This window comes from Anser anser, assembly GCF_964211835.1.
Source record: "Anser anser genome assembly, chromosome: W".
Taxonomy (NCBI): Eukaryota; Metazoa; Chordata; class Aves; order Anseriformes; family Anatidae; genus Anser; species Anser anser.
The window spans coordinates 995,369-1,013,942 of record NC_139731.1 but is presented as its reverse complement, the minus strand read 5'-3'; the positions used below and the strand labels follow the sequence as shown (position 1 = coordinate 1,013,942).

The 18,574-nt window shown below is 38.7% G+C and overlaps 1 pseudogene across 1 annotated transcript in view; it reads right to left on the bottom strand.

Annotated features, from left to right (window-relative positions):
* LOC310888607 (ADAMTS-like protein 1) overlaps positions 1–18,574 on the bottom strand; it is a 106,006-nt pseudogene that overhangs the window by 85,518 nt on the left and 1,914 nt on the right. Inside the window, exons 2-4 of the transcript XR_014589229.1 lie at positions 17,503–17,587; positions 5,551–5,852; positions 884–1,013 (exon numbers count right to left, since the gene is read on the bottom strand). The product of XR_014589229.1 is annotated as an ADAMTS-like protein 1 (transcript). The remainder of the gene's footprint in view (positions 1–883; positions 1,014–5,550; positions 5,853–17,502; positions 17,588–18,574) is intronic.

The following is an 18,574-nucleotide window of genomic DNA, read 5'->3' as shown; positions in this document are numbered from 1 at the left end:
AGAAATAGAACAGCTTACTCTGCTACTGCAGATATGACAGACCTACTCGGCAGATTCAGCACACTTTGTTTAATCAGTCTCACTCCTTCTATAGGTAGTTAATTCACTCCAAATCAAACTGTAAATGAAAACACCTCCTCAATTTATTTCAAGTATGAATCTTTACTTATGTGTAAGTATTGTACAGAATTGTACAGTACATTTTCAGCAGTTAAGGCCACATTTTTATGCTTCTTTTATACACCTCATCTTCTCATCATTCAATATTTATTAGTTAAAAAGTATTGGGCATTCCTTTTAAACTGATACAATAAGTTACTTCAACAGTACTGTAAATGGAAGATATAATGGTTGTTTTCTTTTCCTCCTTTTTTAAAAGAAAGTGATGATGCATAGTAAAACAATCCATTTATAAGCCCCTGTAGCTAATCTCACAGGATAATGCTACTGAGAAGAAATTAATCCTGCCACAAAACTTTTGACCTATCACTGAATTTGGCTCAAGAACAAAGGCATGCTCTTTATCATTATTCTTGGGAAAACTTTCTCTCTAGAGTGAAATCCTGCCATTGAGGCAGTGAATTAATACTCTCAAGAAAATTAAGAATATATACAGAACAAGCTAAGAATTAGAAATTAATATCTGAAATGCAGAAGAGCATGTTTGTTCAAAATATTGAAAAAAATCAAGTGGTAGCAAATATTAAGTTTTAGTTTATACACACATTTCCAGACCTAGCATCTAAGCATCCTAACCAGATGGATCCTGCTTGCCCCAGCTTCATGAAGAGCTTTCTGATTAGTTTGCCATCTTCACTGATGATCACACCTCTCCTACGTCCTGAAAACATATACTCCTGGTGATAAGATACAAGATGCATACCTTGGGGGGCAGGGATCCAGGCTACAGGCTTTCAGCAGCTGTGGAGGACGGCGGCTCATTATGCACAATGTTTCATCTGCAGTCTCCCTGGTTTGCTTGTTCAGGCAGGTCACCACAGCCTCCTGGACACCTGCACACAAAAATGCATGGTCACTGCCAGCTCCCGGTACCCAGAGGGGCATCCAAGGGCAGAGACAGCCCCGCAATTCCTTTTTTCTCCTCTGTTGGGAACAAGCCTTCAATTGTAACTCTTGTAATTTTCCTGTAACAGTCACACATTGCCTACTGCACCTTATATGTCTGGTTTCCCAGCTGACAGGGAGATGGTCTAATCAAAACTCTGCATGGGATGCTGGGCTTGTCCTTGCTCTCATTCTCACTGTGTGTCTCAACAGCATTGAGAAGTCTGTAGGTTCGTTCACTACTTACCTTGCCTGGGCAGAAAAATGTACAGTGCTCTCCAGTGATGCCTCCATTCATAGTATGTGCAGTCATGCTGTTTATTTGTCAGCCAGGCAGGTTAGGGTGTAAAGATAGCCTTGATGTTGGCACGCTATATTTTAAGAAACTAAGATTACTCTAAGTACAAAAGTAAAGCAAAACAAGGTCAAGTATCAGCTATTTTTCTATATCCAAACTAACACCTGCACTGGAGATGCAAAACTGCCAGGTGTGTCTGAGAACTGGTACAGAAGAGGGGTAGCTGTGAGGACTAAGAGAGAAGTTGGAAGATTGGATGATTAGGCTACAACTTGGAAAATGCTTGTTGATACCAAATTTGTCATGTACTCTTATGCACGCCAGTTACTCTGTCTCAGTTTTCCTGTAAAATAGGCATATCAAGATTTTTTGGATCACATGGTTAGAAAGATAGAAAATCAAGCATTGCAGCACTACATGTTATAGGAAAGACTACTTAGTGAAAGAAGTCTGCTGGATCTACTTCTTCCCCGGGGGTTGTGTGGATAGTTATTTGCCTAAATTCCCTAAAAATCTAATCCACAGTGGTTCAAGCAAGATAGAAGTATGCTCTTTACATTCATCCCAACCTCCTGAGTTGGGAAAAGGTTAGCTGAACTCACAATTGCATCATCTTTTCAAAATCAGCAATTAGTTTTCCAAAATATCTTACAATCTTTTGAAGATACCAGTGGGGGGAGGGGGGAAGAAGAAAAGTGGGAAGCTCAAACAGCTCCACGAGCAGTGTAACAGAATCATCAATGCTTTTTGCTATTTCTAACGCCAGAACACGTCATTAGGCAAACAATGACATCATATTGCTCTACAGGACCAAAGAACTGTAGTTCATCATAGGTTCTGCACTCCTGAAATCATTCGTAGATTCATTCCTCTTATTCTCAGTACAGGCTGAAGAGAGGTCCACAGCAAAGTGGCATGCTGAACAATTTATAGGTTTCTATGTGCTTGTGCAAGCCTATTCAGGACATGCCTGTGACCCTATCCCCAAGCATTATCCCTGCTGTACTCAGGTGCTGAAAAGAAGAAAGAAACTTGACATTTTGGGACATTTGGACATTTTTTCGACAACAAAATTACTGAAGACTCTTAAGTCAGCCAACATTGCTATGGGTTTCATTCTTCAGAAGATGGCCGCATACTTTCAAACAATTTTTCTATTCAAGTAATCTCCCCAAACACATTTATACATAAACAATATGTTCTCTGCCCTGTCTTGTTCAGTATGTTTCCAACCCAATTGTTTTTCTGTTGAGTATATTGCAAAACGAGGCATATGGACTCCCCCCTGGGACAGACTGCTCCTGTCTGCAGAACAGAAGCAGTTCTCTAACTGGTGGGAAATGGCACTGTGTTGAAATTATTGGTCTCTACTTTGCATTGATCACTTGAGCAGGCCTAAATAGCAAGACCAAACTGATGAACACAGGGGAAAAGGACCACTAGTCCTGAGGAAGGGAAATGTTGGAAAGTACTTCTCTTAACTGTGTGGAAAGAAACCACTGAGTTCTGCATACTGACAATTTCATTGTTTGATAGGGATAAGGCTAAACACATCTGTTATGTGCTTTTCAGATCAGAATTTTGTAAACTAGGTCTATTTCCACAGTTTCAATTTCTCCTCTCTGAAGTGTGTCACTAATGAGCTGTTGACCAATGATTATCAATTACCTCAGCGCTTTTGCATTGCCTGGTTCGGAGCTGACTATCCAACTCTGATTGACTGTGAGGTCTTGAATTCCGCCTCTCCTCCATTTCTCCATCCCAACCCAGATGATTTCATAGAATCATAGAATATCCAGAGTTGGAAGGCTTTATCAAGCTCATGGAGTCAAGCTCTGAAACTACTGCTCTTCAGCTTTTACTATACAACTGTCCCCAAACCCCACAGTGTGCTCATTAGGACCACATCAGGAGTTGAACTCGACCCTTGTGGATCCCTTACAACTCTGATTCTACGATTCTATTACCCATGCTTCCTCCTGTCACCTAAATTATCTCTGATTGTATTTCCAACAATTTTAGTCTATTCTACCAGCATTCTACTCTGCTCATTGTGATTACCATTCAGAAATTCTTGCAAATTTTTACCTTATAAAGATTTCAGTATGACTATTAATCCTGTCTGATGGCCTGGGTATTGAAGAAAAAGGCTCCTCCTGAGCTTAGCTAGTCCGTTGTTCCTAGATCTGGTAATGACAGAGATTGCTGGCTATAACAGTATGTGCCAATGACTAAAAAAAAATCTAGCTTGCTCTAGCAGCAAACAAATGTGCTCAAAATCACTTTTTTCAGCTTCTCCTTGATTCTCACATGGAATTCATTTCAGCATATTGATAACATCTATCCTCTGTTTTTGATAGGTCAATGAGGCGATTGGTTACAAACTTTAAATCAACAGAGGGATCACTGTACCTTTAGAGGATATAAAGAGCTACTGTCTGTCAGAAGCTCCACAGTATGGAGACCATTAAAAAAAGTGTATGAACTTCAAGAAATTTGCTTGTCAAATAAGTGAATTCTAAGCACTATTATGGACAATATTACCAGAACAAAAGCTGTTCTCTTTAAAATTGCTTTCTCTGAAAAAAAGAAATCAGTTCTGAGTGGGAAATTGCAATACAAAATGGTATAAGGGTGGGACATGAATCTAAGCAGTTTAAGTTAACTTTCAAAATACCATCAAATGAGATTTTCTATGTTTATATCTACCAGAATAGAATAATTGTTACATGATATTTGATGACAGCTCTGGGAAATGCAGCCACTAACAGCAGACTAAATGGCTAACTAATTCCTTCTGGTTGCTACTTCTAGGAGGTGAAAGGTTACTTCTGCATCTATCCAATTTCTTCTCTTGAGATTCCAAAACCAATAAAATTAGTTTGACCTGTCTTGCACCTATGGCTGCAAAAGTATCTGACTTAGCATCTGCTAATCTGCAAAATTTGGAGCTGACATCAGACAAAAAGAAATCTTGGCTAAAGGTTTTTGCTGACAATTATAAAGCAAAATGTCTCTGTCATTTCAGTCTATGTTGGAAAAATATGCACATAATCACTGTATTTAGAGAAATGACTTCATTTCAACAGGACATTTCTAGAAGATATTAAGGTTTCAGTATTCACAGCGCAAATGTGACAAATCATTAGTGCTCACTAGTAGACTCAATATGTGACAGATACTCCTGTAAAGTCAGTGTTCATCACCACTTAGCATACATTAGTGTCAGATTTTTTATGTAGGAATCAAAGCAATAGAGGCAATGATATGACAACTCTTTGTGAACTGCTCTAAACACTGACTACCATCAGCAAGATAATAGTAAGCTTAGAAACCTCTTGCATTATTTTCCATTAATTATTACTGTTGTTTATAAGTTTGCAACATATTACTGGTAAATCTGTGTAGATCAAACTCTTAAGCATTCATGAGTTATTGAGTGGTTTCCAGTCCTAGTGTATTCATTCTGTATTTATGTATATGTAGCCTGAAACTTCTCATGTAAAAAGAGAGCACCTAACAAAATCAAGATTTAATTTAAAAATAATGGAGAGAGCTTATTTTTCAGAACTAGCTAGACAAAATGATGGGAAAAATGAATATCAGAGCACATTAGTATTCCCTAACATGTGGATCCTGTGACCTTGATTAACACTGAGAAGCTCCAAGCATCAAGTCTGCTAGCTTCAGGCAATTACACCATTAGTACTTTTTTACCATATGTTTTCTTAGCAGTGAGATCAGAACTAGTGGCACTTAGTGGTAGGAGTTACAGAACCAGCTGAGCCCTTAGAATATCAATAATCAAATGCATCTGCTATGGGAGGACCATTTGTTTCCACGTCTATATTTGCACAGCACAAGTCAAGAGATAAAAACTAAAAATGACATATGATTCTTGCCTGTATCACAAAATCACTTCAGCAATTTTTGTGTGAGTGCAATCTGAATGATCTGCAGATACATGGAAACAGTAATACATGAAACATTGATCATTCTTGGTGACAGCCAGAACATGGAGCCTCAAAGTCCTGTGTAAAACATGTCATGCACTTGGGCATTTTACAGTTTTCATCCAAGCCTTTTCAAATAGATGCATCAAAGGAACAAGTCCATGGGTGTTCTCACTGAAAAGCATGCACTTAAAGAGGGAAAGCACATGCAACACAGAAACATTTTGCACTTACCTCCTCCACAGGACTCTGAGCACTCTGTATAGCCCTCATATCGCCAGTCATAGAGCTCATCAAATTCCTGCAAGCTGCCATAGAGCAGGTCGGTTTCCTCTGGGGTATATTCAGTTGCCTCTCCACTGCAAGGGCCACTGTAACAGGCTCTCTGAGACACAGGTTTTAGACCTTCACATTCATCAATGGGCAAGTCAGCGACAGACTGAGAGAAAGACAGGAGCACCTGACATTTCACAAGCCGCACCTGGCTGCCCACTCCACAGGTGACACTACAGGAGGACCAAGCCTCAGGAATAAACCTGTGAGGGAAAGAGCGAGCACAAGGTGAGCAATGTCCATAAACAACCAGGCAAGCAAAAGTAGCATAGGCCAGTCCAAGCCAAAGTCCGTTTAATGAAAAATACATGCTTCACCTTATCACCATGCTATAATGAAATACACATAAAAACCATGATGTAGGAGTTGAGCTGGCAACTCACCAGCAACAGTAGAAAGGCTCTCAAGAACTTTTGGAGTATCTCATCTCCAGATAGGAAGACAAATGCTGAGAGCACCTATGCTTATCCTAAAAGCTCTCAATGTAAGGAGTCCTGGAAACTCCTGATGTGCACCACAATCCCACTACTTTTTTCTAGGATTCAACCTAAAGCACCTTTGCCTTAGGTGATAACACAGCTATGTCATTAAAACTTACTAAATAGGCTGTTATATACTACGTACAGTGTTCTGAGGAAAATAATGTCAACCATTGAACCTGTGCTGCAGAAACTGTCTTTAAAACTTAATTCAAAACCATGAAAAGATAAAAGCCCACCATCTTTTTAGCTTTTTACTATTATTATTATTTTTCCTAGTGCATTTCATTTCCGTTCTCATTATTAAAAGAGTGTTCTATTTCTATTCTGGATTTTTCTGACTGTTACTCTTGTCTCTCTGATTAGGAACCCTTACATACTCCAGATTTTTGCCTCTGAAGGTCTATATATACGTTAATCAAAACACTTTGCAGCTATCTTTACAATAAGCAAAAAAGACCGAATTCTATACTTTTGGTGCCATTTTCCTCAAAAATGGCATTGCCTTCCAGGGCAGAAGGCAATACATACATCTGTTCCACAGAGTAGGTCTACCTAAAGCTATTGGAAATTCATTTCTTACCTTGAGAATCCTATGAACAGCCTGATAGGGAGAGAAAGGAAATTTAGTTTTGTGATTATCATCCTTTACAGTTTTTGTATGCACTTTTTTTTGTTGTTGTTTAATCCACTACCTTTCTCTAGTTGACAAAAGGACCTTCCCTTCACTAAGGAAAAACCTGAATCCAAAACCAAGAGGGGAACTTGGTGCCCCCACAGCCTGTATGTACCAGGATCCCTCACTGGAACAACTTGGTCTCTTAGAGCAGATACTGTGCATTTCTCTACCCACTTTTTGTGGGTGCTTATAACATGTTGTTATAGCCCTCGTATCCATTGCTAGCACTATACACGGGAAGTAATACAATGGAAATAAATGGATTTTATATATTATTGGAACATTTGGAACTGTTCTTTATACTGCTCTCAAAACTGCAAGATTTCATTCTGAAGGAAAACCTTTGAGAAACTAACAATGAAAAGTGATTCCATTTCTCTATCCTAAGACATTCTATCTTGCAAATGACAAAGATTGGTTTTGTTTCAAAGACCGTTAGAGTCCAGTGGAGGGCCACAAAGATGATACAGGGTCTGGAGCATCTTCCCTATGAGGAAAGGCTGAGAGACCTGGGTCTGTTCAGCCTGGAGAAGAGAAGACTGAGAGGGGATCTCATCAATGTGTATATATACCTGAGGTGTGGGATACAGAGGGATTTGGCCAACCTCTTTTCAGTGGTTTGTGGGGACAGGACAAGGGGCAATGGCCACAAGATAGAGCACAGGAAGTTCCACACCAACACGCGAAAGAACTTCTTCACGGTGAGGGTAATGGAGCACTGGAACAGGCTTCCCAGGGAGGCTGTGGAGTCTCCTTCTCTGGAGATATTCAAGGCCCATCTGGAGGCCTACCTGGGCAACCTGCTCTAGGGAACCTGCTTTGGCAGGGGCATTGGACCCAATGATCTCTCATGGTCCCTTCCAACCCCTACAATTCTGTGATTTGGTGATTTTTCATTTTGAAGGGATTATAGTTTTTAACAGTACAGGTGGGCCACTCATATTATTTTCTCTGTGCTATTATTATAATACTGTTTTGATGCAGAAAACCTCCTGTCACAGATTAAACAGTCCATGTCAGCCACTGTGATTTAGATACTTTGATTAATTTGAACATAAAGCTTCTTGGCATGACAAACTAAGATGTAAAAATCTTAATCAGGTTACAAAAAAAGTCACTGTGGATGTCTTCATCAAAAGCCCTATTCCCTGTATTTTTTAACATTCAGAATTGTTGTGTAACTTTGCCTTGTTGAAGGGCTGCTGTATTCCAAACCAAAAGGGATTATATTTTGCCAGGCATTAAAATTACTCATTTAGAAAAACAGAGACACTTTACACACTCAGTATTTACACATGATGTATATCACCCATACAAACACAGGAACAAAAGAGAAAGGAAACAAAAGAGAAGTAAGAACTTTAATAAAGCATACTGGATTCTTTTTGAAATGATACTTGACCTACAAATGCCACATATTACTTTATTTTGCCCTTGTCAGCAACTCATAATGCAAATATTGGAATACCTTCAGGAAATTATATTTTATTCAGCTTTCCAGGCTCAATTTCTACATTTTAAGTAATACATTTGAAACGCAATTTTATTCAAATATAACTGCTGGCTGCTGAAGCACAGAGTGAATTGGTAGAACCAAGAGGTGTAAGCAGGAAAAAAAAGGGGGGGGAGTGGGAGAAAAAAAAAATACAAACAACAACAACAACAAAATATAAAATCTCCAAACAGGAGTTGTCATTATATACTGAACATTTATGTGATGTGAATGTATAGTATAAATACATACACTGGTTCCGAATTTTCCATCATCCTTAATTTAATTACAAAGGAAATTACAAAGGCTTTGAGATATCTTTGTGTGGTCATTAATGATAAATGTTGCCAAATGGTGAGCACAGAACATAAAAAGTATGTGAATAATAAGCAGTCAATTCCATGGGTTTAAAGTTATTTGTTCTGCATATAGCATATCTTCCACTGCGCACTATTGTGCTTTTCTGTATGCTCACAACTGTGTCTTCTTTGAAAACTAAAGTGGCGGAGGTTTATAGAGAAGGAGATATTTTAGAAAACAGGAAATGATGGAGGTGCTTCAGATGTCATTGTACATTGTTTAATTAAATCCTGCTTTAACACCAGTCCCTGTAATAACAGCCATAATAAGTAAGACAAACACAATGGCTAGTTGCTGTGTTGTTACAGTAGTAGCTATCAGCCAAAGCCCAACTGGGCTAATTGCTGCACAAATAAAAACAAAAAGATGACTCTTGCCTCAAACAGATTACTTTGAATATTTTATGGCTCGTAGCAGACTTCCCAGTGATTAGCATGTTACTATTGCATCAAAAATCATCTTTTATTCCTCTGCACAGCAAAAATAACACTTTTTCCCTCACAGAAAAATGCAGAATTGAGTGTATTCTGAGTGCTCTGTTGAAAAGAGAAGTCTTTTGCTCCCACTTTAGAGAGAACAGTACTGGGTGAAGTGAAAGCTGGAAGGAGGGAACATCATGACCTTTCTCTGTTATGATTGACCTAACCATGCCTGCTGCTACCCAACTGCATGAGTGTTGCCTACATTGTGGCACCCAGCTGTAGCTGTGCTATGGCAGAAGGGCACCTCTGCCTACCATTCCCCTGGGCATCTGTGTAGGCAGCAGTTTTCTCAAGCTTGAAAGGAAACAGGTTAGAATGAAAGGTGGAAAACTATCATTTAAAAAAAAAATTAGAAATTGATGTCTCTTGTAAACAAATGCCTGTGCTTGTTTCCTTGACCTGGAGGCACTTATGGTGATGGACCAACAACCATTTCCCATTACAGAAACATGCTGGCAAAATAGCAAGTTCTGGACTTAAACAATGAATTGCATTTTTGGATGTTCTTTTTTGTTTGATAGCTGTTAATGCTTCACATTGTTCACAACATTAATGTTAGCTAAAAGAAATGGATTGTTGCATGATTTACCATGTGCACAAAAGCCTACAATGGGCCACACAGTGCTCTATGAGCAGAGGAAAAGAAATGTAATGCCACTGACATTAATGGACTTCTACAGGATTCACTCAGGTGTGGTACAGTGCAGGTTTAAGTTCATTGCTTTTGTAGGGTAAGACTTTTAAATACATTTTAATGTAACAGCAAAACTAACATATGGGTGTTTGTACATATACCACTTAATACAAATACATTGGTCAACTTTTGAAACACATTGCAGTCCAGCATTCAGGCTGTACACATACAATTTACCTGCAAGAACAAACAAATTTCAGCTGTTCACAGAATTGTAGGAATGTGTGAACACTTGGTAGGTGCCACTTGCCGAGTTCAGTTTTGCAACGACCATTTGCATTTGTCAGTATTATTAAGTATTAACGTTTACATTTGAGAATGCCTCTTTAGATAACAATTTGCCTAGTAATTTAAAAGAACTTATTTTTAAATTATATAGATGGAATGCACCAAAAAAACCCAGCTTCTGTAGACTAGCTGAGGCACGGCTAAGGATTGCTGTATATTCCCCTCCATGAAGTAACATATAGGTGACTGAGAAAATCAGAAGTGAAACACAAAGACAGATTCAATGCTCAGTAATGGGAGATCTTCCACACAGTTCACAGTGGGTTCAGTTCCAGACACACGAAAAAGAAAGATGGTATAGAGACTGATATCATTTATGCTTTTGAGAATTTTTTTTTCCACTGCTACTTAAATGACATATTGCCCTCAGCTTTTATTACTTAGTGCCATTTTTAAAAATCCATCATTGGGTAAATCCATTATTTAGGCAAAGGCTGAAATTCTGAGAACCGTACATACAAATAAGACAGGGTGTTCAAAAGCACTGAAACCCATCTCTTAAATCTCCTAAAACCAGATACTACTGGTGAAATAAAGTTCTCATTGGCTTGTTCAAAGGCTTAGTAGACTTCTGTGCCAGAACTAGTAACTCAACTCAGACTTCCAGACTCCTTGTCTTGCACTGAAATGCAAGCCTGTCCTTCTTCTTCAGGAGAGGCCACCTTTCTATGGGATTTAACATGTAGGTAATACCACAGGATGCTCACACAGCACTGGGGCTGTTCCAAGAAGTGTAACAGAGGAGGTCATGACCATCTGTCAATAAAATCTCAGGGCTCCATCTGTAAGAGTAATGGCACAAGAGGCACTTGTATAGGTTCAATTCCAATTGGAGTGATTATGATCTATCCCTCTATAGTTTCTCTTCAGTTTAGTTTGAATATGGTCTTTTCTTTCCACTTTGTGTCAAATCACTCTGTATAATTGGTGCTCTCCATAAGCTCACCACTGTCTTAATACCCAGGAAAAGATATCTGATTCTGTCCTTTACAGATATCAGACATTTATTCTAAGCAGTAGTAATTCTCTAAAGAGGTGTCTTGAATGAATAGTAAGAACTCATTAACTAATATTAGGCTGCTGCACTGCTCATCTCTGTGACCGACCATGTGGATAGTTTCATTGTACATAATTAGATCATAATATGGAGAAGTTTCCCTAAACTCGCTTCTTTCTCTTTGTCATATAACACTGATAAGGAGGACAAACAACAGCATAACATTTGATAGTATCTGTGTGACAACACTACTATTTTGGCAATGCAATAGAAATAATGTACTTAATTCTTGAAGTAAAGCATTTGCAGGCAGTTTCAAATTTACATATTAACCTGTGAATTTGGTATAGACATAACTGTAGAAACTATTTAACAGTGAAAACCAGAATGGCATAGATTCCATGTCTTTGGAAATGTATATACCTTCTGAAAAGTAAGAAAGAGATATTGGGTAACTGCCACACTGGCCTCTCTGTCCAAATCCAGTTCCCGGAGGGCTCTGCCCCCCCACTGATGCATGTCAGGAATTTCCTTTTGTTTCTTACTGAAGTGGCCCCATCACTACGATGGTGCCATCTGGCATCCAGATATTATTGTTTGCTTTTTTTTTTTCCCCCTTCTTTTTATGGCTAGCACAAGGGTTATTTATGGCAATATGTTAAAAGCTGGGTATGGTGTTAACATACAAAAGCATTTCTCAAGAGTTAGTGACAGAAATCTTTTAAACACCCCCCCCCCCACACCCATAAAACCAATCTCATTACACGCAGAAGAACCCATGCTTTTTAAGTCATGATCACTGTTCTTTCTGACTCCACTGTAATGTTGTGCTGGTGTAATCAGCTACAGTGCAAGAGGTCAGACAGAAAGATACTGTGGCTTCTCTCTTTGATAATGTCTTATCAAAGACAGAAATAGAAATATAGAAATAGAAATAATGTATTTCTAAGGCCTACTGAATGGTCGCTTCAGAGATGGACAGAAATAGGAGAACAATGCATACAATGCCATAAGACAGCAAGGACTTCTCCCCTTACACCTTTGTCTTAGCAGAGATTACAATACTTGCTTACTGGTCTGGAGTATTTCCTATTAGTTCTGTCAAAAATTAATATTTAATTGACTCTGTGTAGGGATGCAGCAGGTCAAACACAAATTTAACCGTCCCGTCTAGCCTCCAAGTGGCTGAACTTGTTGTAAGTAATTCTTTGACCAGCAGAACCAATGAAGACCAATTTAACATGGATTTGGATTTTAAGGTTGAAAGCCCAAGTGGATTCTCTGATTTCTCTTGTGGACCAAACTCTTTTAGAAAGTGTTCCTTCAGATGGGGAATTAGTAGGCTGACAGTTTTCTACCTAACCATCTATTTCAGTGAAACATGCGGGAAACTACCACTGAATTTCCTGGTGAATATTAACCAAATTTGACAGAGGGGTAAAGCTCCTTGTGATAACTTTGTACCTCTGTCAAATTCCGTTAATAGCAATAAATTCAGACATAACTGAGGGAAGAGGAAGGCAAACGACAGACAGACATATACAGACAAAATTAAACTCTAAGACTTGCTTCCTTTGGAAAATCCTGAAGAAATAAACAATGGAAGTCATTAGACGCAGACGGAATAAAACTGCGGCATCTGCTGCCCTAGCAGCACAATTTAGAGAATGATCACAAATTACAGGTAGAAGGACAGTGCAAAAAATGTATGTAGCTTTATAACTCATAGTTTTCAATTTCATAACAAAAAATTATTCAATAGAAAGTCATTATAATCACAAGGCAGCATGAGACCTCAAAATATACAAGAAATTTTGTGGAAAATTTCTGCTTTTGCTTTTAAGTTTCCAATCAAAAGTAAACTTTGAGGAGGACAAAACAGTTGCTTATAGATGGGAATTGCTTTCTTTGCCTGAAGAATGATAATGAAGAAGAGATGACAGTGTTAGGGGCAAAGTGCGGTCTGCTGGCTACAAAGAATTATCCTGTCTGTAGAGGAGAAGGGGGGCAGTGACTTGATAACATAAGAAAGCTCAGGAAGAACATCAGATGAAGTATAGAAGGATGAGTCCTTACTGACATCTACCTATGTGCAGTCATGAAATCAGTTGCTATTGCATCAGTACAGAGCAAGCAGGAAAATCACATAAACATATCTTGTCTGAAGAAACTTCCAGCATTTCAGCTTCTAGCAGATACACTCACAAACTCAGTACTGCCTTCTCAGCACTTGGCTTACCATTTCTCTGGAGGTCTCCTGCTTTACAACTTCTCCCTCTCCACTCCATGCTGTCTCTCCTCTCCCCATCATTATCTCCCTGACAAACTGAGGTGTAGGGTCTCAGAGAAAGCCTGTCCTGGCTCCCTCAGTTCAATTCCCACCCTCAAACCAGCTCCGCTCTACTGAATTAGGGCAAGGGGAAGGCCTGCTCAGAGAAGGGGAAGCACACAATTAAAATTATTTTTTACAAGCCCTGATGTGTCTTCTGAAAATATTTACAGCAAAGTAAGACACTACAAAGAAATGAGATGCTTAGGTAGATAAACAGTATCAAATAGAATCATAGAATCAAAGAATATCCCGAGTTGGAAAGGACCCATAAGGATCATCAAGTCCAACTGCTGGCACCGCACAGGTCTGCCCAAAAGTTTAGACCATGTGACTAAGTGCACGGTCCAATCGCTTCTTAAATTCAGACAGGCTTGGTGCCATGACTACTTCACTGGGGAGCCTGTTCCAGTGTGCAACCACCCTCTTGGTGAAGAACCTCTTCCTGATGTCCAGCCTAAACTTGGCCTGCCTCAGCTTAACACCGTTCCCGTGGGTCCTATCACTGGTGATTATGGAGAATAGGTCCCCTGCCCCTCCACTCCCCCTTGAGAGGAAGTTGTAGACTGCGATGAGGTCCCCCCTCAGCCTCCTCTTCTCCAGGCTGAGCAGGCCCAGTGACCTCAGCCGCTCCTCATACGTCTTCCCCTCTAGGCCCTTCACTATCTTTGTTGCCCTTCTCTGGACACTCTCCAACAGTTTAATGTCCTTTTTGTAATGTGGTGCCCAGAACTGCACACAGTACTGGAGGTGAGGCCGCACCAGCGCAGTGTAGAGCGGGACGATCACTTCCCTCGACTGACTAGCAATGCCGTGCTTGATGCACCCCAGGATACGGTTGGCCCTCCTGGCTGCCAAGGCACACTGCTGGCTCAAATAGGTGTCAATAGGTGGTCATGTTCTAATTACTCAAATTCACAATCAGCAAAAGAGCTGGCAACATCACACACAGTCTCACACCAGCTGGCATTTGATCCAGCATCTAAAAAAAATCTCACCATTTCTGACACTTAGATTAGCATGCAACTACACTCCACGCTGACCATTTATCAGTCAATACACATGGGTGATAGTCCAATATCTGTCAGCATGGTGAGCCATGGGATACTACCTTGTGTCTCTCTAGCTAGAGAAGGAGAAGCCAAAAGATGCATTATCCTGTAATTCACCTTACTTTTCAACGTATTGGTGTATTTGAAATTGTTATGTAGTCGAGTGATGCTATAAAACTTGGCTCCAAAGTTGATTGTTAACTGTGTCTTGGTGAATTCTGAATGTTTTGTCTTTTTTTTTTTAAATGTCACTATATACCTTTAAAAATCTAATAAACAGAACCTAAATTGAATATGTGTTTAAAGCTAGAAATTAAAGAAAAACACTATTAATAGTGAAGCACTGAAACCAATTTTCTGGGGAAGTTCACCACTCAAGGTCACTGTCAACAGATTAGATAGTCTGAAACAATGTGCATATGGCTGTTAAGGTTTACAGACAGGGATTGCATGGATGTGCCTTTCAGCACAAGCTTTCTAAGTTTTTATTTGGCCTTTCTGGCTCATGCCTTATCACTAGAAATCATTCCAAGCTAAACACAAGACATGGATATCTCCAAGCTTTGGGAAAGTTTGTACAAAGAGTCTGACTTTTCACCCTCTATTTTAGCTACTAGTCAACATGTATAAAAATCTATAGCTGAATTAAATTTAATGTCATATCGATTTCTCATCAGCCTAAAATAAAGATTATTCATGCTTGCAGAGTCGTGCCTTGTAAGGAGAAAGAAATGTACAAAATGTTGCCCCATGGCAGAATGAACTTAGACTAGACAGTGCTCCACTGTATTAGTATCCCACTGGTATCATTAAACTGTCGCGTGAGATGGGGTAAAAAGATAACAAGACCTTTGGCGGTCAGGGCCTTTATTGCAACAGTAAAACTGTAAAGTAAGATGTCATAGATGCAATTAAAACTATTTAAAATTCTTGAACTCCTTCTTCTTTCCCTGTTAGAGCACCACAAGTAATACACACATAAGCTTTTCTAGAGTATTTTATTAAAATGCATATGCTTATTCTATACAAATCCCTTCTTGCTAATATTTAAAGCTACACACAGTCATATAAAATATTACTGCACTCTTTTTCTACAGTACTAACAACAGTCTTCAAAAAATTTACCTAAAACTTTGCCACTGTATGAAATTGCTGCAAATTTTTCCAAATATGACCACATATCAGCATGATTCCATTTGGTAAAATACCTGGCAATACATATTTTTATTTACGCCTTCAGAAGTTAATTGCAGTTTGCTAAATGCACATTTAGTTAAGTGGTTTACTATAGTGTAGCAAGCCACAAGCAAACATTCAGAAATACAGAATTTTCTAGACTTTGCTTGTGAATGAATCAACTAACAAAGTTTATTCTGGAAACAGTAAAACGGCTTATTATATTATATGCTATAGCTGCTACTAATATATATATATACACGTGTGAATATCTGCAGTTTTATAAATGTGTGTATATAAATGCATGTGTGTATACATGTATGCATTTATGTACACATGAGAGATGGATTAATAAATTTATTATTCGGAGGGTGCTTTATGTATATCTCTTGCTCTGTGTCAACGTTCCAGTTGCACACAAATTCAATTCAGGAGAATTGAATCTGTGCCAAAATTACAATTCTATTGCATAATGAATAATATTTATTAGTCCAATACACAGCTGCAGTTGCAACTAAAATACCATGTGCTCAGCCATGAGGAACTGATACTGATTAAACTATGAACACAAGTTACAGTTATAGCACTCATTTTTCATAGTTCCAGGATAAAAAATCTGAAACATAATCATAATAGTATTTGTAATTTCTCAGTCTCATTGCTAATGGCTTATATGATATGCCATTCTTACTGCAGTGTCCTTTTCATTGCTATTTTATTAGGCTAAGGATGATTAATTATTCATAAAGTACAATAAAACACAATTCTAAAGGAATTTCTGAGAGTTTTTTAGGTCACTTAATTTTTCTAAATTCTCCTGCACTTCTGCTGTTAATGAAGTGGAGTGCATGTGGAAACTGCTAGATCATATTTTCAACAGCACCATGTCATGAATTTGGTATACCAGTTCAGATTCCTACAATTAGATTTTCTTACTGATATGTTAAAAAGGCAGCTATCACCTCTATATGGAAATATTCTATTCCAGTTTTTCATTGTAGGCTTCCTTTTTTTTTCTTCAGCACTAACTGTTACTATTTTATGCCCTCCATGTCCTTCTGACTCAAAATACACAAAACAGAAGACAAATGAATAGAAAAAAAGAAAAAGAAGAAAAATAGGGACAGAATGAATTAATTCTATATACCTAAGAGGAGAAATGCAGTTTCCATTATTTCGGGCAGCCTAGGGCGTGCAAGGGGATTGTCAACGTATATACATAGGCAAATCTGCCATCCAAGAGGTTCCATGGCAGGAGGACGAGTTGGGTTTATGAATGGGTTACAAGGTGCTGACTGAGATCACTCTTGCAAAGATAGCTAGGCAAGGGCGATTAAGTGGCTAGGAAAGCAGGTTGGGAAAAACGCATGAAATTATGAAGTATGATGATAAAGCAATCCAAACCATAGGGCTGAGGTTTTAATTTATTTTTTGTTAGAGTTAATTCACTTCATTTGCTGCTACTACACTATTCTTGGGGGGTAGGGTGGGGGTGGGGATGCTCACTGGCTGCTCTGTATTTTACCTCTTATTTCACAGGTCTATTGTGATGATAAATAAAGATGCTGAGGTGCTGAGACACAATGGTGTTGTGCATCATATAACTACTTTAGGTAGACAGACTCACACTATAATATTATTGTAAATGACCTTAAATAAAACATGCATATATTTATTCAAATTCAGTCTGCATTTGTCCTCTTAAACTGTGCCTCTTCATACTTAAATGTGACACAGCCTTAAGTGCACTAATTTCCACCACGTCAGTTCAGCTCCAGATCCTCATCTCACAAGGAACTATTGTGAAAATTTTTTTAAGACTTACGATAGTTCTTCAGACACCACTGCTCCTTCTTCCAGCTCTTGAGCCTGTTTGTACCATGGCAACTTTGCTTCCACAGGAAGTTTCTCTACAGAACAAACACAAGCACATCAAAACAAAAACCATGCAGCAATGCTCCTATGTGTGCCTGCCTCTCCTCTCTCACTGAGTTAGCCTCATGTGTGTCTTCATTCACATGGAGGCTGAGGACAAGAGAAAGGGGACAAGGGACAGAATTATGGAGTTCTTATTATGGAGTTGTGACCTGGATTATAAAGCTCACGAGATTAGTTATATGACCAGATAGTTTATTATTGCAGCTAAAAACGCTATGGTGTTCTAAGGTGAATTAAGTCACATTTCAGAACACGCAACTGGGCTACAAAACTAGGCATATTTAAAAGTATTTTTTTGGAGTCAGACTTGCAAGTGTAACGACCCTTCATTGAAAGCTGTGAAGGCAAAATGTATAAACTCCTTGTGCTCACTCTTGAATTTTAGAACTTCAGAAGACACATTAATCTTGTTTTTGATAGATTACAAAAAGGAAGAAAATCCTGATTTGATGAGTGATACCACAAAACCCAGAGAAACTGTAATCAAATGGTCAAGCTATATTTTCAACTTTATCAGTTCATTGGCTATGTGGATTTAAAAAACGAGCTTGATACTTTTTCTGTCATTTCTGATGGAAAACAGTGGAGCTGCTTTTTCTCCCCTCCAGGATATGCACACAACATAAAGAGTTGCTCTGTTCTGGTGAGTGCAAGGCCATTCCATTTTTTGAGCCAAATTCCGCTCTCATGCGGTGTCAAAGTGGAGCATTTCAGCTGAAGGCAGTGGAGCTGTTTTAGCTCTACAGGAGTATGAAGTAAGAGCAAATTTGGCACCATAATTTGAAAATGAGCTCTGCATTTTAACAAAAATGTTTTGGGCCAGGATCAGGGTAAAAACACAAATAAAACAGAGTGAAATTCAGACCACTAAAGAGAACAAGGGATAGGCTTATTTGCCATTCACAAGCCACATAAGCCTTTCAAGTTTAGATAATGTGTAGATATTTATTTGCCAATAG